Source organism: Patiria miniata, unplaced genomic scaffold, assembly GCF_015706575.1.
Source record: "Patiria miniata isolate m_02_andy unplaced genomic scaffold, ASM1570657v1 HiC_scaffold_15, whole genome shotgun sequence".
NCBI classification, from domain to species: domain Eukaryota; kingdom Metazoa; phylum Echinodermata; class Asteroidea; order Valvatida; family Asterinidae; genus Patiria; species Patiria miniata.
In genome coordinates this window covers 5,174,956-5,194,126 of record NW_024037053.1, presented here as the reverse complement: position 1 = coordinate 5,194,126, position 19,171 = coordinate 5,174,956, and the positions used below count along the sequence as shown (strand labels likewise).

General features: G+C 37.9%; 1 long non-coding RNA gene and 1 pseudogene across 1 annotated transcript; one reads left to right on the top strand and one right to left on the bottom strand.

The window, feature by feature from the left end:
- The window catches only part of LOC119722557, a 29,536-nt pseudogene extending 25,412 nt beyond the window's left edge, over positions 1-4,124 (top strand).
- Positions 4,125-7,602: 3,478 nt separating this feature from the next.
- LOC119722556 lies at positions 7,603-10,798 on the bottom strand. Its single transcript, XR_005270451.1, has 3 exons — positions 9,463-10,798; positions 9,134-9,199; positions 7,603-8,701 (listed from the first exon to the last, which is right to left on the bottom strand). It is a non-coding gene; the product is annotated as an uncharacterized LOC119722556 (long non-coding RNA).
- Between the last annotated feature and the right edge of the window lie 8,373 nt (positions 10,799-19,171).

Genomic DNA, 19,171 nt, shown 5'->3' with positions numbered 1-19,171 from the left:
AGAAATAATGTTTTAATTATGTCCAAAAAAATTATAAAAATTGGAATGCCATACAGTGTAGAATTTTTATTTTTTTCACTCATGAAGTCATTAGATAGGGCACCATTCAGATAATAGAGTTACCACTGGAGCAAGCTACCTCAACCTACTAAAGAATTGTCCATTGAATGGAAATTAACTTCAGAGCAACCAGTGTAAATTTTTCTCCTCAAATTGTGTCAGAAATAGCCAGGTTTTTAATCATTTGGAAGAAATTGAATACAGATTATTATTTATTTCATTGGCCTATCATAATTCTTGGCCTACTTTTTATGTTTTGTTTTTGTCATTTGTTTTGGTTTCCAGTTATGGGTAGAGAAGAGAGACGAACTCTTCACCATGGCAACCCACTGGCTCCATGACAACAATCCAGCCAATCAGCGTCTTTCCTCACAGCTTTGTGGCATCTTTGTCGATGCCGAGGGGGCAGGTTTCCAGCGACGGTTGGATGACATACTTCCTCAGATGCAGGAACATATCAAACCAGATGGGTTGCAGAAGGTAGGCGTGGGCTTAGCAGACGATTGCCTTGACATTGCTTGCCATGTGGCTATTCACCCACATAGTAAAGCTCACCCTGGAAACAGGTGGAATTGGGCATTCTCTTCAAGTGAATATTTATTTTTGGAGGCTGAAGTAGAGTAAGGGTTCAACACTTCTTGAAATTGATGAGTTGGTTTCGCTTGTAAGAATCACTGGTCCCACACTGTTTCCCGTCAACCTCCCTACCCCCCCCCCCTAACAAAATGGTTACGATGATGAATTTCTCTTTATTTTGTCCTTGCTCAGGATGGCATGTCTGCGATGGAGACAGATGATACATCTATGGAGGAGAGACATACAGATACATGTTGTTCAACTTGCTATCAGCGTTAGCCAAGATAATTAAACACTGTTCAATCATCGGCAACAAGGCGTACACAGACACCCTGAATGCAATCTGAGGTAAGGTTTGGAGTGAGATAAAGCAGTAGCAAATGCCAGCACTGGTTAGCTTGGCTAGTGGAACCTGCAAAAACAATCAGAATAGTTTTTCTAGGTTGTCTGAATCTGAATAAATTTTATCATTTATATTTATTTGCACCCTTCTAAAAGCTGTTGAAAAACAAAATAAATGTAACAAGTAGTCGTAAGTTTATTTGACTAAAACTGAAACCCCAGTATTCTACTAACCAGTGCAGAGGGTTTTAGTCAAAACCCCAATGCCAACTCAACGGATAAACCAAAAATTCATTCACTTTGAAATAATTTGATCTTTTCTGATTTCTTCAGATCCATCCAATCTCATCTTCTCCATCCGCACTCCTGGGTGCGTCTGGTTTCGGCCCAGCTCTTTGGAGACCTGTTTGCTTCTAAACAACCAGACATCATTGCCAGGACCATGCTGAAAGCTGCGTCTGGTACCTAGACTACTAACACCTCGGCCAATGAGAATCGGATGGGGAAGAAGACAAAACGCAAGAGGAAGGCTGATAAAGAAAGGGGCGGAGTCACAGGTAAAATGGAGGCGGTGGAGTATCCATTGAACCATGGACAGGAAATCGTCAGGGAGTTAGTCTTTACATTTTGCAAGCAGCTTCAGTCGGCCTTGCTGAACAAAGATCTTGGAGATCAGGTAAGAAATCATTAGGATTTATCTACTTCAAGCATAAGCACTTGAGAGCATATTTCTGCCTAATTCTCAGTCAAATTTGGGCACTTGCATTGTAATTTAGGTTTATTGTTCTTTTGGTCTTATGCGTGAACTCACTTGTGATTGACATGTAACCTAAATTATGATTGACTCGACTTTATGTCTTGGACCATTGTGATTTTGATGTGACATTTATCCAATTCGTGTCAATTTTCATTAAAACATGAAATGTTTGCAGCCCAAGAAGGGAGATTCTTGAGTCTTCACATTTTTATTAACAAGATACCTGGTTAGTTTCTGACAGTTTTGTGTTTTGACAATATTATGATAATTGAATTATTCTGATGACTGAATTCATTTCAGGTTGTGAGAAATCTTGTGTCCCTTGGAAAAGTAATCCAACGTTTGTATCCGGATAAAACTGAGATTTACCAAACGGAGGAGAGATCGGACAGTGAAGATGAAAACGATGATGAAAATGATGAAAGGACTCCCAAGCTCTCTGCAGAGCAGAATACCACCAACACGGACAAACAAGGACTTGGACGTCGGACTCCGAGCCCCGCTGACTTGACTTGGTTCTTGAGGAGAATGTGTCGCATCGCTGCCTCAGAGGCAGCCAAGACACCCAAACAGACCTGAGACGGACTTGTGTTGTCAAGTGGCTTGCTGCCATGGCAATGGATGTAGGAGGAGACAGATTGCCCAGTTATTTGAAGCTAATGATGAAGCCGATGTGTCGGGAGATCGGCGATCAAAAGTCACACGCAGGTGAGAAACATCTATTGTGTGAACACTTCTACTGAACTAGTTTTTGAGGGAATATTTTAAACAATGAACAATGTCAAACAGAAACAAAGAAGCATGATTTGTGAATACAAAAGCTGGAAAAATGTCAATTTTAGCACGGTTTCATTCTGAATGTTCGATTACATCAGATGGTTTGCCTTGTCGGATTTGAATATTCATTTACAGTTTGAAATGCAGCTTCAGCAGCCTTTTGAGTTCTTGTGTTTTAAAGGGGAAATTAAAATCATACCATTAAAAATATTTTACTATATTATTCACTATGCATTCAGGGATTTTGTTGTATTTGATAAGGTGTTGAACCATAAAAAAAAAGTGAGATCTGTGTAAATTATGAATTGAAATTTTAGAAGCCACTGATTAAATCTTTTAGAAGTAGTTTCTGATATCATGTATAGCACAGTTCGTGTCAATTCACTGAGACTGTTAAAGAAACTGATACTTCTTGTTATTACTCTCATTGTGAATGAACAAGTACGATTGTTGTTTTCTGGATCTACAGCGATGCTTTTCTTGATTGGTTTTTAGTAATCAGACTTTCTTGTCTTGATTTCTCCACCAGACAACGATCTTCGTCAGCTTTGTCAGGAAGCATTGGATCTCATCAAGGGCCTTGTGGGATTGGAGACATTCTCTCATGCTTATGCTGACGTCCATAGGGTCATCACACAGACCAGAATCCAAAGCAAACAACAGAGGGCGCTACAGGTAAATTAGAGTCACTTTTCCTAGGAGCTGTAATCGAGTCAGTCACAAGTCATATCAATTTATGCATTATTTCTTTGGACTGGCACTTTTTGTCCAGGAAACATGTAGGAACGTGTTTAAGGGACTCTTGACTTGTGAGGACTTTAATATGATGATATTAAAGTCACCATAAGTCATATCATGTCATCACAAGTTATCATAAGTCATCACAAGTCATCACAAGTCATCACAAGTCATCACAAGTCATCACAAGTCATCACATGTCATCACAAGTCATCCAGACTCCAGTCAAGTCACAAGCTATTCAAATAAACTGTAACCAAGTGAATTGTGAACTGTGAAGAATAAAGAGCACAGCAATAATTTTCAATAAGTGATTTAAATTCAACTTTTAAATGATGCAGAAAACTATCAGACTTGTGAATGACAAAGCTGTTACACAGAAACACTGTTGAAAATTTGTGATGGTCAGTTTGGTTGTATTCATTGTTCTGTGTGTTGACACATATGTCTTACCAAAACGATCTTGCATGACGTAAGATTAAGTCAGATTTTGCCCCTTTCCTCTGTTTTCCTCATTCATTGATTGTCTTGTTCTCCCCCCCCCCCTCTCATGTTCAGGCTGTTGCTGATCCAGTCCAAGCAGCAAAACCTAAAGAGAAGAAGCATCAGAACAAGAAGGAAGCCAAGAAGAGACAACTACAGCAGCTAAGACCCACGTACCATATTGTCAAAAAGGCGAAACTCTCAGATGGAACCTAGATGCCATTGTCATGGTACGTTTTGAATTGTGCTTACCAGTTGCACGCACATGGAGATTATTGTTTCTATTTTGACATCACTAAATTAAGCAAATTATTTCTCAATAGGAAATGGGTTTTTTTTTCTCTAAACGACTCAGAAATGCCTCTTGATGCACCAGGAACACATTTCAGTATTCAAACATTGAGAATTTTGAGAAATTGGGCAAAAATAATCCAGTTTTTGGTCAAAAATTATCATTTTGGACTTATTTTGCTTAAAATATTGATGCATTCTTTCTTCGAAATGGCACTTTTTGTCCAGAAAATGTGTAGGAATGTGTTTAAGGGACCCTTGGGTGTCTTTCGTGTAATTTTTGAGCAACTTTTTTTGGGGCCAAAATTGAAAAAAAAAACAAGGGGTTAGCCTTACATTTTTACTGAAATTTGGCCCAAAAATGACTTTTCTGTAAACGACTCAGAAATACCTCTTGATGCACCAGGAACACATTCAGTATTCATACATCGAAAATTTTGAGAAATTGGGCAAAAATAATCCAGTTTTTGGTCAAAAATTATCATTTTGGACTTATTTTGCTTAAAATATTGATGCATTCTTTCTTCTAAATGGCACTTTTTGTCCAGGAAATGTGTAGGAATGTGTTTAAGGGACCCTTGGGCATCTTTCGTGTAATTTTTAAGCAACTTTATTTTTTGGCCAAAATTGAAAAAAAACAAGGGGTTAGCCTTACATTTTTACTGAAATTTGGCCAAAAATTGACTTTTCTCTAAATGACTCAGAAATACCTTTTGATGCACCAGGAACACATTTCAGTATTCAAACATCGAGAATTTTGAGAAATTGGGCAAAAATAATCCAGTTTTTGGTCAAAAATTATCATTTTGGACTTATTTTGCTTAAAATATTGATGCATTCTTTCTTCTAAATGGCACTTTTTGTCCAGGAAATGTGTAGGAATGTGTTTAAGGGACCCTTGGGCATCTTTCGTGTAATTTTTAAGCAACTTTATTTTTTGGCCAAAATTGAAAAAAAAACAAGGGGTTAGCCTTACATTTTTACTGAAATTTGGCCAAAAATTGACTTTTCTCTAAATGACTCAGAAATACCTTTTGATGCACCAGGAACACATTTCAGTATTCAAACATCGAGAATTTTGAGAAATTGGGCAAAAATAATCCAGTTTTTGGTCAAAAATTATCATTTTGGACTTATTTTGCTTAAAATATTGATGCATTCTTTCTTCTAAATGGCACTTTTTGTCCAGGAAATGTGTAGGAATGTGTTTAAGGGACCCTTGGGCATCTTTCGTGTAATTTTTAAGCAACTTTATTTTTTGGCCAAAATTGAAAAAAAAACAAGGGGTTAGCCTTACATTTTTACTGAAATTTGGCCAAAAATTGACTTTTCTCTAAACGACTCAGAAATACCTTTTGATGCACCAGGAACACATTTCAGTATTCAAACATCGAGAATTTTGAGAAATTGGGCAAAAATAATCCAGTTTTTGGTCAAAAATTATCATTTTGGACTTATTTTGCTTAAAATATTGATGCATTCTTTCTTCTAAATGGCACTTTTTGTCCAGGAAATGTGTAGGAATGTGTTTAAGGGACCCTTGGGCATCTTTCGTGTAATTTTTAAGCAACTTTATTTTTTGCCCAAATTGAAAAAAAAACAAGGGGTTAGCCTTACATTTTTACTGAAATTTGGCCAAAAATTGACTTTTCTCTAAACGACTCAGAAATACCTTTTGATGCACCAGGAACACATTTCAGTATTCAAACATCGAAAATTTTGAGAAATTGGGCAAAAATAATCCAGTTTTTGGTCAAAAATTATCATTTTGGACTTATTTTGCTTAAAATATTGATGCATTCTTTCTTCTAAATGGCACTTTTTGTCCAGGAAATGTGTAGGAATGTGTTTAAGGGACCCTTGGGCATCTTTCGTGTAATTTTTAAGCAACTTTATTTTTTGGCCAAAATTGAAAAAAAAACAAGGGGTTAGCCTTACATTTTTACTGAAATTTGGCCAAAAATTGACTTTTCTCTAATCGACTCAGAAATACCTCTTGATGCACCAGGAACACATTTCAGTATTCAAACATCGAAAATTTTGAGAAATTGGGCAAAAATAATCCAGTTTTTGGTCAAAAATTATCATTTTGGACTTATTTTGCTTAAAATATTGATGCATTCTTTCTTCTAAATGGCACTTTTTGTCCAGGAAATGTGTAGGAATGTGTTTAAGGGACCCTTGGGCATCTTTCGTGTAATTTTTAAGCAACTTTATTTTTTGGCCAAAATTGAAAAAAAAACAAGGGGTTAGCCTTACATTTTTACTGAAATTTGGCCAAAAATTGACTTTTCTCTAAACGACTCAGAAATACCTCTTGATGCACCAGGAACACATTTCAGTATTCAAACATCAATATTTTGAGAAATTGGGCAAAAATAATCCAGTTTTTGGTCAAAAATTATCATTTTGGACTTATATTGCTTAAAATATTGATGCATTCTTTCTTCTAAATGGCACTTTTTGTCCAGGAAATGTGTAGGAATGTGTTTAAGGGACCCTTGGGCATCTTTCGTGTAATTTTTAAGCAACTTTATTTTTTGGCCAAAATTGAAAAAAAAACAAGGGGTTAGCCTTACATTTTTACTGAAATTTGGCCAAAAATTGACTTTTCTCTAAACGACTCAGAAATACCTCTTGATGCACCAGGAACACATTTCAGTATTCAAACATCGAGAATTTTGAGAAATTGGGCAAAAATAATCCAGTTTTTGGTCAAAAATTATTATTTTGGACTTATTTTGCTTAAAATATTGATGCATTCTTTCTTCTAAATGGCACTTTTTGTCCAGGAAATGTGTAGGAATGTGTTTAAGGGACCCTTGGGCATCTTTCGTGTAATTTTTAAGCAACTTTATTTTTTGGCCAAAATTGAAAAAAAAAACCAAGGGGTTAGCCTTACATTTTTACCGAAATTTGGTAAGGTATTTTGTAAAAACTTGGTAGTTTTATTTTTCGATGTTTGCAAATGTTGTATATTCCCTTTAAGGGACCCTTGGGTATCTTTAGTGTAATTTTATGTAACTTTATTTTTCGGCCAAAATTGAAAAAAATTGCAAGGGGTTAACCTTACATTTTTCGTTAAATTGGGCCAAAAATTGACTTTTCTGCAAACAACTTAGAAATACTTATTAATGCAAGATAACCGTTTTTAAATTCTTTATCTGGTTTATACAAGCGTTATGGTACAAATAAATGATTGAATTTAAAAACGAGTTTTGAACAAGTTTGTTTATTTAAGTCCATTTCATCCTCATCCCCAGTGGCATCAACCTTGTTCCCAGGGCTATTAACCTCCTTCCCAGGGCATCAACCTTGTTCTCAGGGCTGTTAACCTCCTTCCCAGGGCACCAACCTTGTTCCCAGGGCTGTTAACCTCCTTCCCAGTGCATCAACCTTGTTCCCAGGGCTGTTAACCTCCTTCCCAGGGTATCAACCTTGTTCCCAGGGCTTTTAACCTCATTCCCAGGGCATAAACCTTGTTCCCAGGGCAATCAACAGTGTTCCAAGTCTTTCAACCCAACCACCCCTTGAGCTAAATTCACTGTATTATTCAGTCATAATAAAGACTCCAAAGATTGGCTTTAAATCAGTTTTACTGTATTTATTCCAGTACTTGTTTCTCAACATTAAATAAAAACAGTTCAACAGCTGTTATTCAATATCTTACTCATTAAATAAAGTCGGATAAAAATAGGTAGATTTAAATTTTACACGGACAAGTACATGTTTTGTAGCATAGCTCAACTTCTGACACACCAATAAGTAAACTTGTTTTCAACTTCCGTTGGTAAAAGAATTAAGAATGTCATACAAGTAACTTTGACAAAATAAACTTGTCATTCAGAATACGCCAAATGAATATCAGTACAAAATATACTTGTTTTTTCACCATATTTGTTTTATTGAATCTCTGAATTAATCAGATATTGGAGAAGAAAAACATGTTTATCTTCAACAGGTAATAATAATTTATAACGTGCCTTTTCCAAAGGTTACAAAACGTGAGCAAGGACACCTCTGATATCAGGTTAAAATAAAGACAAGGCGATTTGTAGCAAAATTTAATTATAAATAGCAAGGGGTTAACCTTACATTTTCCACTAAATTGATCAAAGGGTTACTTTCTTACAAACGACACGGAAATCCCTGTTGATGCAAGAGGAGATTCATTAAGTATTCATCAATAAACAACTTGAATGTATTGCACAAAAGTAAATGATTTTTGAAGAAACATTTCATTACTGATTGATTTTGTCCTATCTATCCAGGAGACGTGTAGAAACGTGCTTCAGGTTGAGCATCTTCACTGCGAGTTTGCAGCAATTTCACTTTCAACGCAAAATTGGCCAAAAAATGACAAGGGGTTAACTTTACATTTTACCGAGATTTGTGGTCAAACATTTAATATCACTCATTACCAATCAGTTTTGAATATTTGGGCAAAGATGATAACATTGGGGGGGGGGTGTCAGTTGTGCCTGATTTTGACTGTTTCCTAGTTTTATAGACAAAGGCCTTTCCAAATTGAGAAGCATTTTGAGAGAAATGAAAAAGTTCCAAAAGTAGACATCATAGGTTAGAGTGAAGCTTCATGTTGTAGCCTCATGTAGTTTGTACCTCCTTCTTGGCCAATGTCCTCCAAGATGTTTCTGCCAGAAGACGTCTTCGGAAAACCTTCAAGAAAAGAACGCAAACGGTTTTTAAGTATCATTTATAATAAAATATCTGTAGCACTTTTTCCCATATTGAAATTGAATCTAGATGTGGCAATTCGACTGTTTGCCAGAGATATATTAAAAAGACATTATTTTAAGGAAATACATTATTGAAAGGTCTCAAAAACAAATGAAAATTTGGTTGCTTCCTGCAATTTTAGGAAATTCATTTGCAAAACACCCCATCCAGTGTAGAAATGCAACTGTATCAAAATTGATTAAACAAACATTTTGAGCAGTTATACACCATTTCCATGGTCTAAAGTGCACTAGTTTTTTACTTGCCTTGGCCTACAAGAACCTTCAGGTTTTGCAAGAACGAGTCACAAGTGAAAATTGTCTCATTAAGATTGCTTCAGTCAATAATTCAACAACAACTGAGAATAGTTACCTCAGTAAACATACAATCTTGTTCCGAGGTCTCCATAATTTTGCCTTTTCGTAGTCAGTACACCTGCTGAAAATACAAAAATAAATCAAGAAATATCAGCAATGCAAATTAACAGTTGCAATATACATTGTATTTTCTTACACATTAAGGAAAGGTGTGGTTCTCAAGCGCTAACTTCTTTTTGTTTTTTTAAGAGGCTTTTTTTGGAGAAAAGTAAGCTTGGGAGGATCTAATTTTGATGGTAAAACATTGGATTTAGATTTTAGGTTTGGAAAGTTGTTAATTAAATCAGCCAGGTTAAAAAGAAGTTTGCTCATTCTTATGCTTACCACTAAGATGTCCACTCTGCTCAGTTTTGATGAGACAATTTTCTCTAGACTCTGATGCCATCTGCCTCCAGCATTTGTGCTGTCAGATGAAATTTACCTCAAGAAATAGATAAATAAATACAACAATTTTACCAAATGTTTTAACCAAATTAAAAACAATTCTGCGGTGATGTTTGATAGATGTTCTTCAACTCTAGGTACTTCTCTTGCACTGTTTATCCTTTTTTATTTCAACACCAAACCCTTTTCCATATTCAAGAGTGCACCAATTGGCACAATGATCCAAGCATGTTTTTTTTTCGTATCAACAATTAATGTTCTTTCTTAATTCAATTCCTTTTTGCAAATATTTCTTTTCCGGTTATTTTTTCCCATGTTCTTAATATTTCATTTTTTAAAACTGAAGCACAGTTATCTCATCGCTAATAAGATCTCATTGGATTTTGACTGCAAATTTGAATTTCTTTTCGCAAAACTTCCTCTTGTCATGGAATTGAATTTTTTTTTTATTAAAGTTTTTGGTGTTTTAAGCCAATCAGCCCCTAATCTTCCATCCTTTTTGGAAATAAAATATGAATTGATGTGATCCGCTCAGTGAACATGATTCAGAATTACTGAAAACAACTTTTTGGAGCAATTTTTCAAATGGGTTTCAAATAGGATGAAATGGAAATGCCAAATTTGGACCAAAATGGTATAGTGTTCAGAGATTTATATCTTTTGTTATTAGAAAACAGATTTTTTTTTTTTTTAAAGTTAATGCCACAATGACGAATTCAAATTGTGATTAACTGATTCCTGTTCACTGAGCAGGTCAAATATCCTGGTAAGGTCTGTTTAAACAGGGCCACCACGAGAAGGTCCCAGGATACCAGCCCCAACACGCTTTCAGTATCGTCAGGCCCATTGCTGGATAAAAGGTAGGCCCCGGAGGGCCAGACACAGTTATCGACTGTCCGGTCCGCCCGCCCAGCCCCGAAGGACCAGGAAAGCACCCTAACCTATATGCGTGCCCCCCTAAGTCCATCCCCCTTACGGGTTCATGCGGTCTGATAGGAAGTAGCAGCGTTTGCCGGCTGTGAATACAGGGCCACGCCCCTATAAAGAGGGACGCACTACCTGCTCCTTTATGGCACGGCATCCTAGGGTTTCCAGGCCGCTGCGTAGGACCCACGCCCCACGTGGAAGGCGGACCTACCACGCGGACGCAACTCGCCCCTTGAATCTGTGCTGGATTTTCGCCGCACCTCAATTGAAGCACCCAGTCAGACTCCAATTAGTAATCGATACCGCCGCACCACCCTAAGCCCTAACGGCATAGGGATATAGGAGATCCCATAGCCTTATAAGTTTTCAGCGGGATATAGCAGATCCCCTGAACTAAAAAAAAAACCCTATTTAGAGAGTGAAATTTTCATTTCACTAATTGGTGATCCAATTTATTTTTTTTTAAAAATGATTTTCCGATGGCTGGCTGGCTGGCTGGCTGGCTCCCCGGCTGGCTTGGCTGATTGTTGTCTTGCTATCGATTCAAAGATGACAGTCTAAAATGAGGGGTTTACTTCTAAAGAATGTTTATGCCATAAAGGCAGTGCACAAGCTAATTAAGTACAATTTATTGGAGCCTTGCAGCAGGGGCAGATCCAGGGGGCAAGTTTCCCACTAATAGTACTGAGGCCAAAAATTATCAAATTTTGCTTCCCATGGAGTAGATTCCCCCCCCCCCCCCCCCCCCCCCCCCCACGATTGCCACCCAAGATCCACCCCTAGATGGACACGGGGATATAGATGATCCCATAGTCCTGCTGGTGTTGTGTTTGGATGTAGGGATATACAGATCCCATAATCCATCTTGATCCTGGAGTGTTTGCAACGTACGCTCAATTTGAGCCGATGACACATGCTCAATTTGAGCCGACGACCTGTGGAAAAACCACCACCCCAAAACACATACATGCACCACCACCAACCCAGTCATGTGGTTGCCAAGGGCGATTTCTAAGGTTACACAACATTTCATCTTTGAAAATTGATTTCTCCCGTTTCGAAAACCGTATCTTCATGAAACTTTCAGGGCTTACCTTACTCATAATGATCCAAGTATGTGCTAAAAATCGTTGTGATGTGTTCATAACTTTCGTTGAAATTGGATAAATAGTCCTGGCTATGTACGTGCATCATTGAGAGTTGTAACACTGACGTTTGCAACAGCTGTTCTTTTCAAGCCTCACGAATATTAATAAGGTTCTTATCCATTATGGTGTGCAGCAAAATTTTGAGAAAAGCCTCCTTCACGAGTTAATTGATAAATATCACCCTTTTCGCCAGCTTCCATTGGTTGATACCGAGACTCATGCCAAAACACGCAGAGAGACACTGATGAATATGCTAATCTACAATACGAAATTGCGTGGCTTGGCCAAAATCGGTCAACTGTAGCACCTAAGGAGCTTTGCTGAACGATGCATGTTACTTGGGTTGGCAGAAATCATTGTCGATATTTTCCATGGAGATGGTTCAAATTGTAGCACTAGCGTTTGCAACAACATATTAAGCTGAAATTCGGAATATACTTAGAGGATATAAGTGTTCAACTTCTCGCGAAATAACAATTTTGAGAAATTCCTAGAGAAAAAGATATAAATACAGAGATTTGGGGAAGTTTTCGAAGGTCAGCTATACCAGTAACCAGTATTGACGTTTTGGCATCGATGAAAACGGCGATATTTTTACTGACATGAAGCTAAGAATTTCTTCTTCCATTATAATTTAACTTTTCAATCATACTTTGCATAAGAAACACAACGTTCCAAAGGCCATGATTTTTTTGTGGCGCATGAATTTCACTGCTCTGCTATAGCGTCTAAGTACGTAAGTAGATTAGCTTTGCTTCACAACGGCAGATGCTTTGCCTTAGCAACCACATGACTGAACCCACATGGTCACAACACCTATCTGAACCACACTGGAAAAATGTTATGTCAAATTCTTACGGTGAAAATAGCATTCCAATACATTTTTTTTATATGACGATTATTTTTCAATCCTCAAAACAAAATATGCTCACATTACAAGAGAAAAGTGAGAGTTAATTTTTTTGTCAAATTAAAAAATCAAATTCTTACGGTGAAAATAGCAATCCAATACATTTTTTTTATATGACGATTATTTTTCAATCCTCAAAACAAAATATGCTCACATTACAAGAGAAAAGTGAGAGTTAATTTTTTTTCTGAAAGCATATGAAAATTTTGATTTGTTTTCAACCGTACTTTAGAGGTTTATAAAGTGTAAACCCTACTCGTGAGAGATGTCGTAGAAGATTTGCAATTACATTTCTCAAGGGTGGTTTCAGTTGTACACACAATAATGAGCGGGAACAAGAAAAATCTGGCTCACTCTGAGAAATCCATCGAACGACTCAACTTGCAAACTGTACTTGGGTCTTGAGATCCTGGGTCTTGGGTGTTCACTGGCTCAATTTGAGCGCTAATGGCTGAAACAAAGGGTTAGTCCTACCTTAGTGAACACATCTAGCTGACTTGTTTCCAGCTGGCTGGCTGGCTGGCTCCCCGGCAGGCTGGCTCCCCGACTGGCTGGCTGGCTGGCTCCCCGGCTGGCTGACTGCTACCTTGCTGTTAATACAAAGAACAAAAAGGAGACAGGATGTAGAAATGAGGGGTTTGCTTCAAAAGAATGGCTGTATTTAAATGCAAACTGTTCAAAACAGGTACAATTTTCTTGAAAAAGAACAACACATTTTTTGAGACACCACACTTAAATTTCTAAGGAACAGATTTTATCGACAATAATTATAGACCACTGCATTTCTTGTCATGATGAATTTAAATATACAGTACTTACATATGTAAATCATCATCCCAAATATGTAAAAGTGCAAACATATTATATTGTATCCCATATGGGTAATGTTTAAAATGGGTCACGGCAATCATTTTCTGTTCTAAATAATTTTACGTCCCTTAATGTTTATTCACAATAGTGTTGCTTCATGGGAATTCAAAACTTCTAACAATTGTTTTTATTGACAGTTTAACAAAGAAGGGAGCTCTATAACTTGTGACGTCAGGATAATGTTTTTAAGAAAACATTAAAATGGTATTCTTAAACTAGAAAAAAACAAATTTCAAAGAACACTTTCTTGGGAGTGACACAAGAAAATATTTCTTAAAACACAAACTATTTTTTATACATGTATTAAGAAATGTAAGGAAATAATTTTTTAGCAGTGTATGATCTGGCCAATTCCGGCGTGACAGACAGTACAGATTTTACACTACCATTTTTCTCAAAGGCCTGCCTAAGTTACGTATGAAGTCACGTAAACACTCTATATTTCAAATTAAAAAACAATCCATGAAACTAGGGGATTCAGTGGCTGTATATTATAAGTGAAAAAGTGAAAGCGTGACATACAGGACGGAAATTACACTCCACATTTTGAATATGATTTTCGTTGAAAAAAGTTCTGTTCCCCTGTTAAATTAAACTTTTTTTTCTCTTTTAAAATTAATCACTTTTATGCCAATAATCAGTGAACACTTTACTTAGTAATTCAAAACAGAGAACTGGAAACGACAGACTCATTAATGTTGTGAAAGACGGGATGTGACAGACAGGACATTTTTATATGCTGAATAAATGTAGGAACAAGCATTTATTATTTTGAGGACATGTACATGTGCATATGTACATGTGCATGTATAGCATATTAAAAACCAGAAGAGTCTCCAATAATGTATGTTCTATTTTTTTTAACAGGTGATTGAAAATAATGCGACAGACAGGACAAAAATATAGCAAATGGGCAAAATATGACATTTTTATGTCCTGAATAAAATGTAGGCACAAGCATTTATTATTTTTAAGGACATGTACATTAGTATATTAAAAACCCAAAGAGTCTACAAAAATGTATGTTCAACTTTTTTACCTTGGTGATTGAAACATTGTGACAGACGGGACAAAAATACTTAACAAATGGGTAACATGTGACAGACGGGACAGAGTTTGAGATGAATGAAATATGAGATTGACTATACTTCAAAGGATATTTTCATTTTACTGTCTAGGTGAAGTCACCTTGATAGATGATTCAAATTTGAACAACAAAGATCTATCATGTAAAAACTAAACAAGTTTTACATGTGTTTTTGCAACAGACAGGACATAGCATCATCTTTTTTTTTCAAAATGGTGCAAGACTGATGTTTCATCTTTTGGTTTGAAAATTTGTAGTGGTGGAAAGGAACGACACAAGACCTCATAGTCAACCAAAAACAAAATCTTTGAAGCATAAGAACCGTAACAGAGGGGAACTCAAATTTCCATCACAAAATAGAGGAAAATGATACTTCTATTTCTCAAAACTTCAATCCTTGATAAATAAATCCAAGTGCAGTTTAACAAAAAAAACTGCTCCTGCAAGCTTGGTTTGTCTACTTTTCAAGAAAAAGTTGTAGAAAATATCCTTTGAAAATTCATCTGCAAGTCAGTTCCCTGTGAGGTTTATTTGAAAAAAATATATATTTATTTAGTTTTCTGTTTTCTTTTTGGGTCATTAAATCCATCATGAGGTGTACACTTTTCAACAATAGAGGGTCAATATTGTTGAAAAAAGAACACTCTTTTGATTGAGACAAAGCAATCCATGATTTTCGCAAGAGAAAAAAGTATGTTAATTGTGATTTCTATAGTTGCAGAAATAGGTGAGATTTTTGATAATTTTTCTTCTAAAATTTGCCTATTAGTAAAATGACAGTGATGGAGACCATATCAATATAAGGCCAAAGAAAAAAGAAACAGTTTAGCATCCTTCCTTTTGAAAAAAAAGGAAGGAGGAGGCCCTGTTTTTTTTTAAATGCCAATCCATCTCATATATATCGATATCTTCGTAGCCCAAATAACGATCATATAGATCCATTACAATGTTCACCTTTTGCTTCCAAATACTGTGACATCATCAAAAAGGATGTTAGGTGTTATGAATACAAACAGGTATATTTTCCATGTTTTTAAACATAGTATGTTGCTTAACTTCAACAAGAGCCTCAAAAGTTCTGAAGTGCCATGTTGATGCAGCCCTGTTGTTTAAAAAGGGTTCCAGGAGTTGTAAATCCAATTGTCGACCAGTTAGCCTGACATCACAATTGAGTATGGTTATGGAGTCTTAGGGGCTAGGGGGAGGGGGGGGGCTTACGTTTATTATGTCTAGCCCCCCCCCAAAAAAAATAATTCCATAAAAAAATTGCACTAGCAAAATGTAAGAATGTGACATACAAGCGAACGGTCTCCCCTATTAAAATAACTAGTCGTAAGAAGGGTGCATTTGTACACTTTAAGTTAATATACAGTTGTGTGCAGTGTGTGCCTGGTTATAGGATTTTATGAGCGCTCCCCATTGAAAATATGGCGCGAGCCAACCCCCCCCCCCCCCCCCCCCCCCCCCCTGATTTTTGGAGGTCTAAGCGTCCGGAGAAAAAAACTGGTCTACATTTCAGCATGCCTCCCTGGAAATAATTCTGGATCCATCCTGTTAGACCCTTAAAAAATATTGGCTCTAGAAACGCGCCTACGACCATCTTACATGTAATGATTTCAAGTTGATCAAGGAGTCTCAGCATGGGTTCACAAACGGTCGATCATGTCTCACTAATCTGTTGATATTTTAGGTGGAAATATCAAAGAATGTAGATGAAGGCAACCCGGTTGATATTCTTTACCTTGACTTGTGGTGAAGGTGATGGTTAGTCGCATCAGCGGTGGGCCAATGACGAGCTCTGGTGCATGGCCGTGTGGTGTGTGTGGGAAAGGTGTAGCTGCCAACTCAATCCAGTGTACAACGTGTAGGAAGTGGGTTCACAGGCGATGTAGTGGCTTGAAGGGTAGTCTTTAGGCTGCTAGCGCCACGTTCGTCTGTAAGAGATGTCGGGGTGATGGTCTACGGCCAGAGGAGAGAGAAGCGGGTCTGGAGGTCTGCGGTGACACGTATGAGGTGGTGGAGTCGTTCTGCTACCTGGGTGACATGCTGGGTGCTGAGGGAGGAGCAGATGCAGCAGTGACATCACGCATGAGAAGTGGGTGGAAGAAGTTCAGGGAGCTGGCCCCATTTTTGACATCCAAGGCGCCGCCCCTGAAGATGAAGGGCCAGGTTTACACCGCCTGTGTCCGAAGCAGTATGGTGTACGGCTGCGAGACATGGCCCACAAGGGTGGGGCACATCCAGCAGATGGAACGAGCAGGTGGATGTGAATGATCAGGTGGATGTGTGGGGTGTCTCTGGCTGACAGGCTGTCAAGCAAGGAGCTGAGGAGGAGAGTGGGAGTGGAGGGGATCGGCATCGTATTGAGGAGGCACAGGCTGAGGTGGTTTGGTCATGTGGAGAGAAAGGAGGATGTCAACTGGGTCAAGAGGTGTACCAACGTAATTGTGGGTGGGCCCACACCCGTCGGCCGACCGCGCAAGACTTGGCAGAGCTCCGTGTCAGATGACATGCGACTGCTTGGAGTCAACGTGAGGGATGCGACGGACAGGGCCAAGTGGAGGAGAGCCATAGGGAGAAAGCAGGCCAACCCAGAACAGACTGGACAACGGCCTTAAAACCGACATGATGATGATGATGACTTCTGTAAAGCGTTTGACAAGGTCCCTCATGTTCATCTTGTCAAGAAGATCCAAGCCCATGGTATCTCATCTAATGTCCTGAGATGGATTGAAGCGTGGTTGTCTGACTGTCAACAGCGTGTGATAATCAACAGTTGCAGCTCCAACTGGAGTTGAGTGAAAAGTGGGTTACCACAGGGCTCTGTCCTAGGGCCAACAGTGTTCATCATCTACATCAACAACATCGGCCAGGAAGTTGACAGTCACTTGTTAAAGTTTGCAGATGACACAAAAGTTTTTCGTAAGGTTTTATCTGCAATGGAAGCCAACAACCTACAAGAGGATCTTAATATCATGCATCATTGGTCTTCGGAGTGGCATTTGTTGTTTAATGCTGAGAAATGTAAATGTCTTTCTCTCGGGCACCGAAATCTACAGATCAACTACTTCATGGGGGTTATCCAGTCCAATCTACATCACAAGAAAAGGACCTACATGTAGGAGTAATAATTCATCAGTCTCTTAGTGTCAGCATGCAAGTTGGAGCAGCAGCTTCCAAAGCCAATCGTATCCTTGGTTTGGTCAAGCGTACCTTCTCATGCAAAGATGCAAGCATCATGCTGAAGTTGTGCAAGTCACTCATCTGGCCCCATTTCGAGCAAATTCCCATGCAGGCAATGGAGACTATAGTTACAGAAAGACGTAGATGTCCTGGAAAGAGTTGTGCGTCGCTTCACAAAGATAATTCCAGAGCTCCAACACTTAGGCCCCCTACCGTACGAACAGAGGCTGGACAGGCTGGGTGTCACTCACAAGCCTTCAGACTCGTCGTTTCAGAAGAGATCTGATTGAGGTCTTCAAAATTGTGAAGGGCATGCAGCGACTAAGGGCATGTGATTTCTTCTCATTCGGCAACTCAACAAGTAGGGGACATCAATTCAAGATCTACAAACACATCCGAAAATTCAGCTTTTCTCAGAGAATCATAGACATGGAACAGTTTACCTCCTGAAGCTATCTCAGTGAAAACAGTCAATAGTTTCAAGGGCCAGTTGGGACAAATCCTTCGACATAAAAAGGGAGCATTTATGAACCAGCGGGTAGCACAGCTCCCTGCTCTGTCACCCTCCACGTCCCGGCAAAGATAATTGGTGAGATGGAGGACACAGGTAAATACAGTATTTACTTCCCATTTTTGTATACTGACGTCATCAAGCCAGAAATAACTTGCATGTGTACAAAGAACATTTACTGAAATTTATCACACCTTAAAAGATGCTTTTTTTTTACAAAATAATTTATTGTACTGTAAAGTATATTAATACATTAATATACTTATATTTTCCATATTTTAATACAATACATATTAAAGGGAATGTACATCATTGACTTTGGCTGTAGTTTCAGAAATGATTTATTTGAAGGGTTAGTATATTGCAATAGATCAAATATTATTTCACAGACATGGTTGAGGTTTTGTGTTCAAAAAGCTGAGAAAAATAAAAAAAACAAAATGTTAAGGAAGTCTGGTTCCCTGACTCCACTTAAGATGAAATGGATACTAAATTTATAGATGCCAGAAGATTGTAAGGTGGCTTGCACCCGTTCATGAACATGTTGTAACCAATGGAGTTAACCAAAGTGAATACGTCACGCACACAAAATATGTGTTAAAGTCATTAAGCGCCTGATTCAGCCCGTGAACCAACACGCGCGCGTACTCCATTCAATTGCACTTCATTTTCCAGTTTTAAATGATGTCACACTTCGGTAGTCCTTAGCAAACAAAATTTGGACTGGGAAAAAATGGTAAATTTGGAGTACTTAATTACATGTACATGTAGTTGAAAAATATTTCCACCATACCATGTGGCAGCAAGCAGGGAATTCCAAAGCGTGCAGTTTTGGCGTTGTAGACAATAATCCTGCCTAATTCTGCGCAGGGGACGCTTCATGAAAAATCTGTGCTGTACGGGTCATGTAACTCAATTCACATTTTTTTTTATAACTTAGACTTCTTGGCTTTAGGAAAATATATTTCCTTGAGCTTTTCAAACATATTTTAGCTTTTTTTGACTTTCTTTTT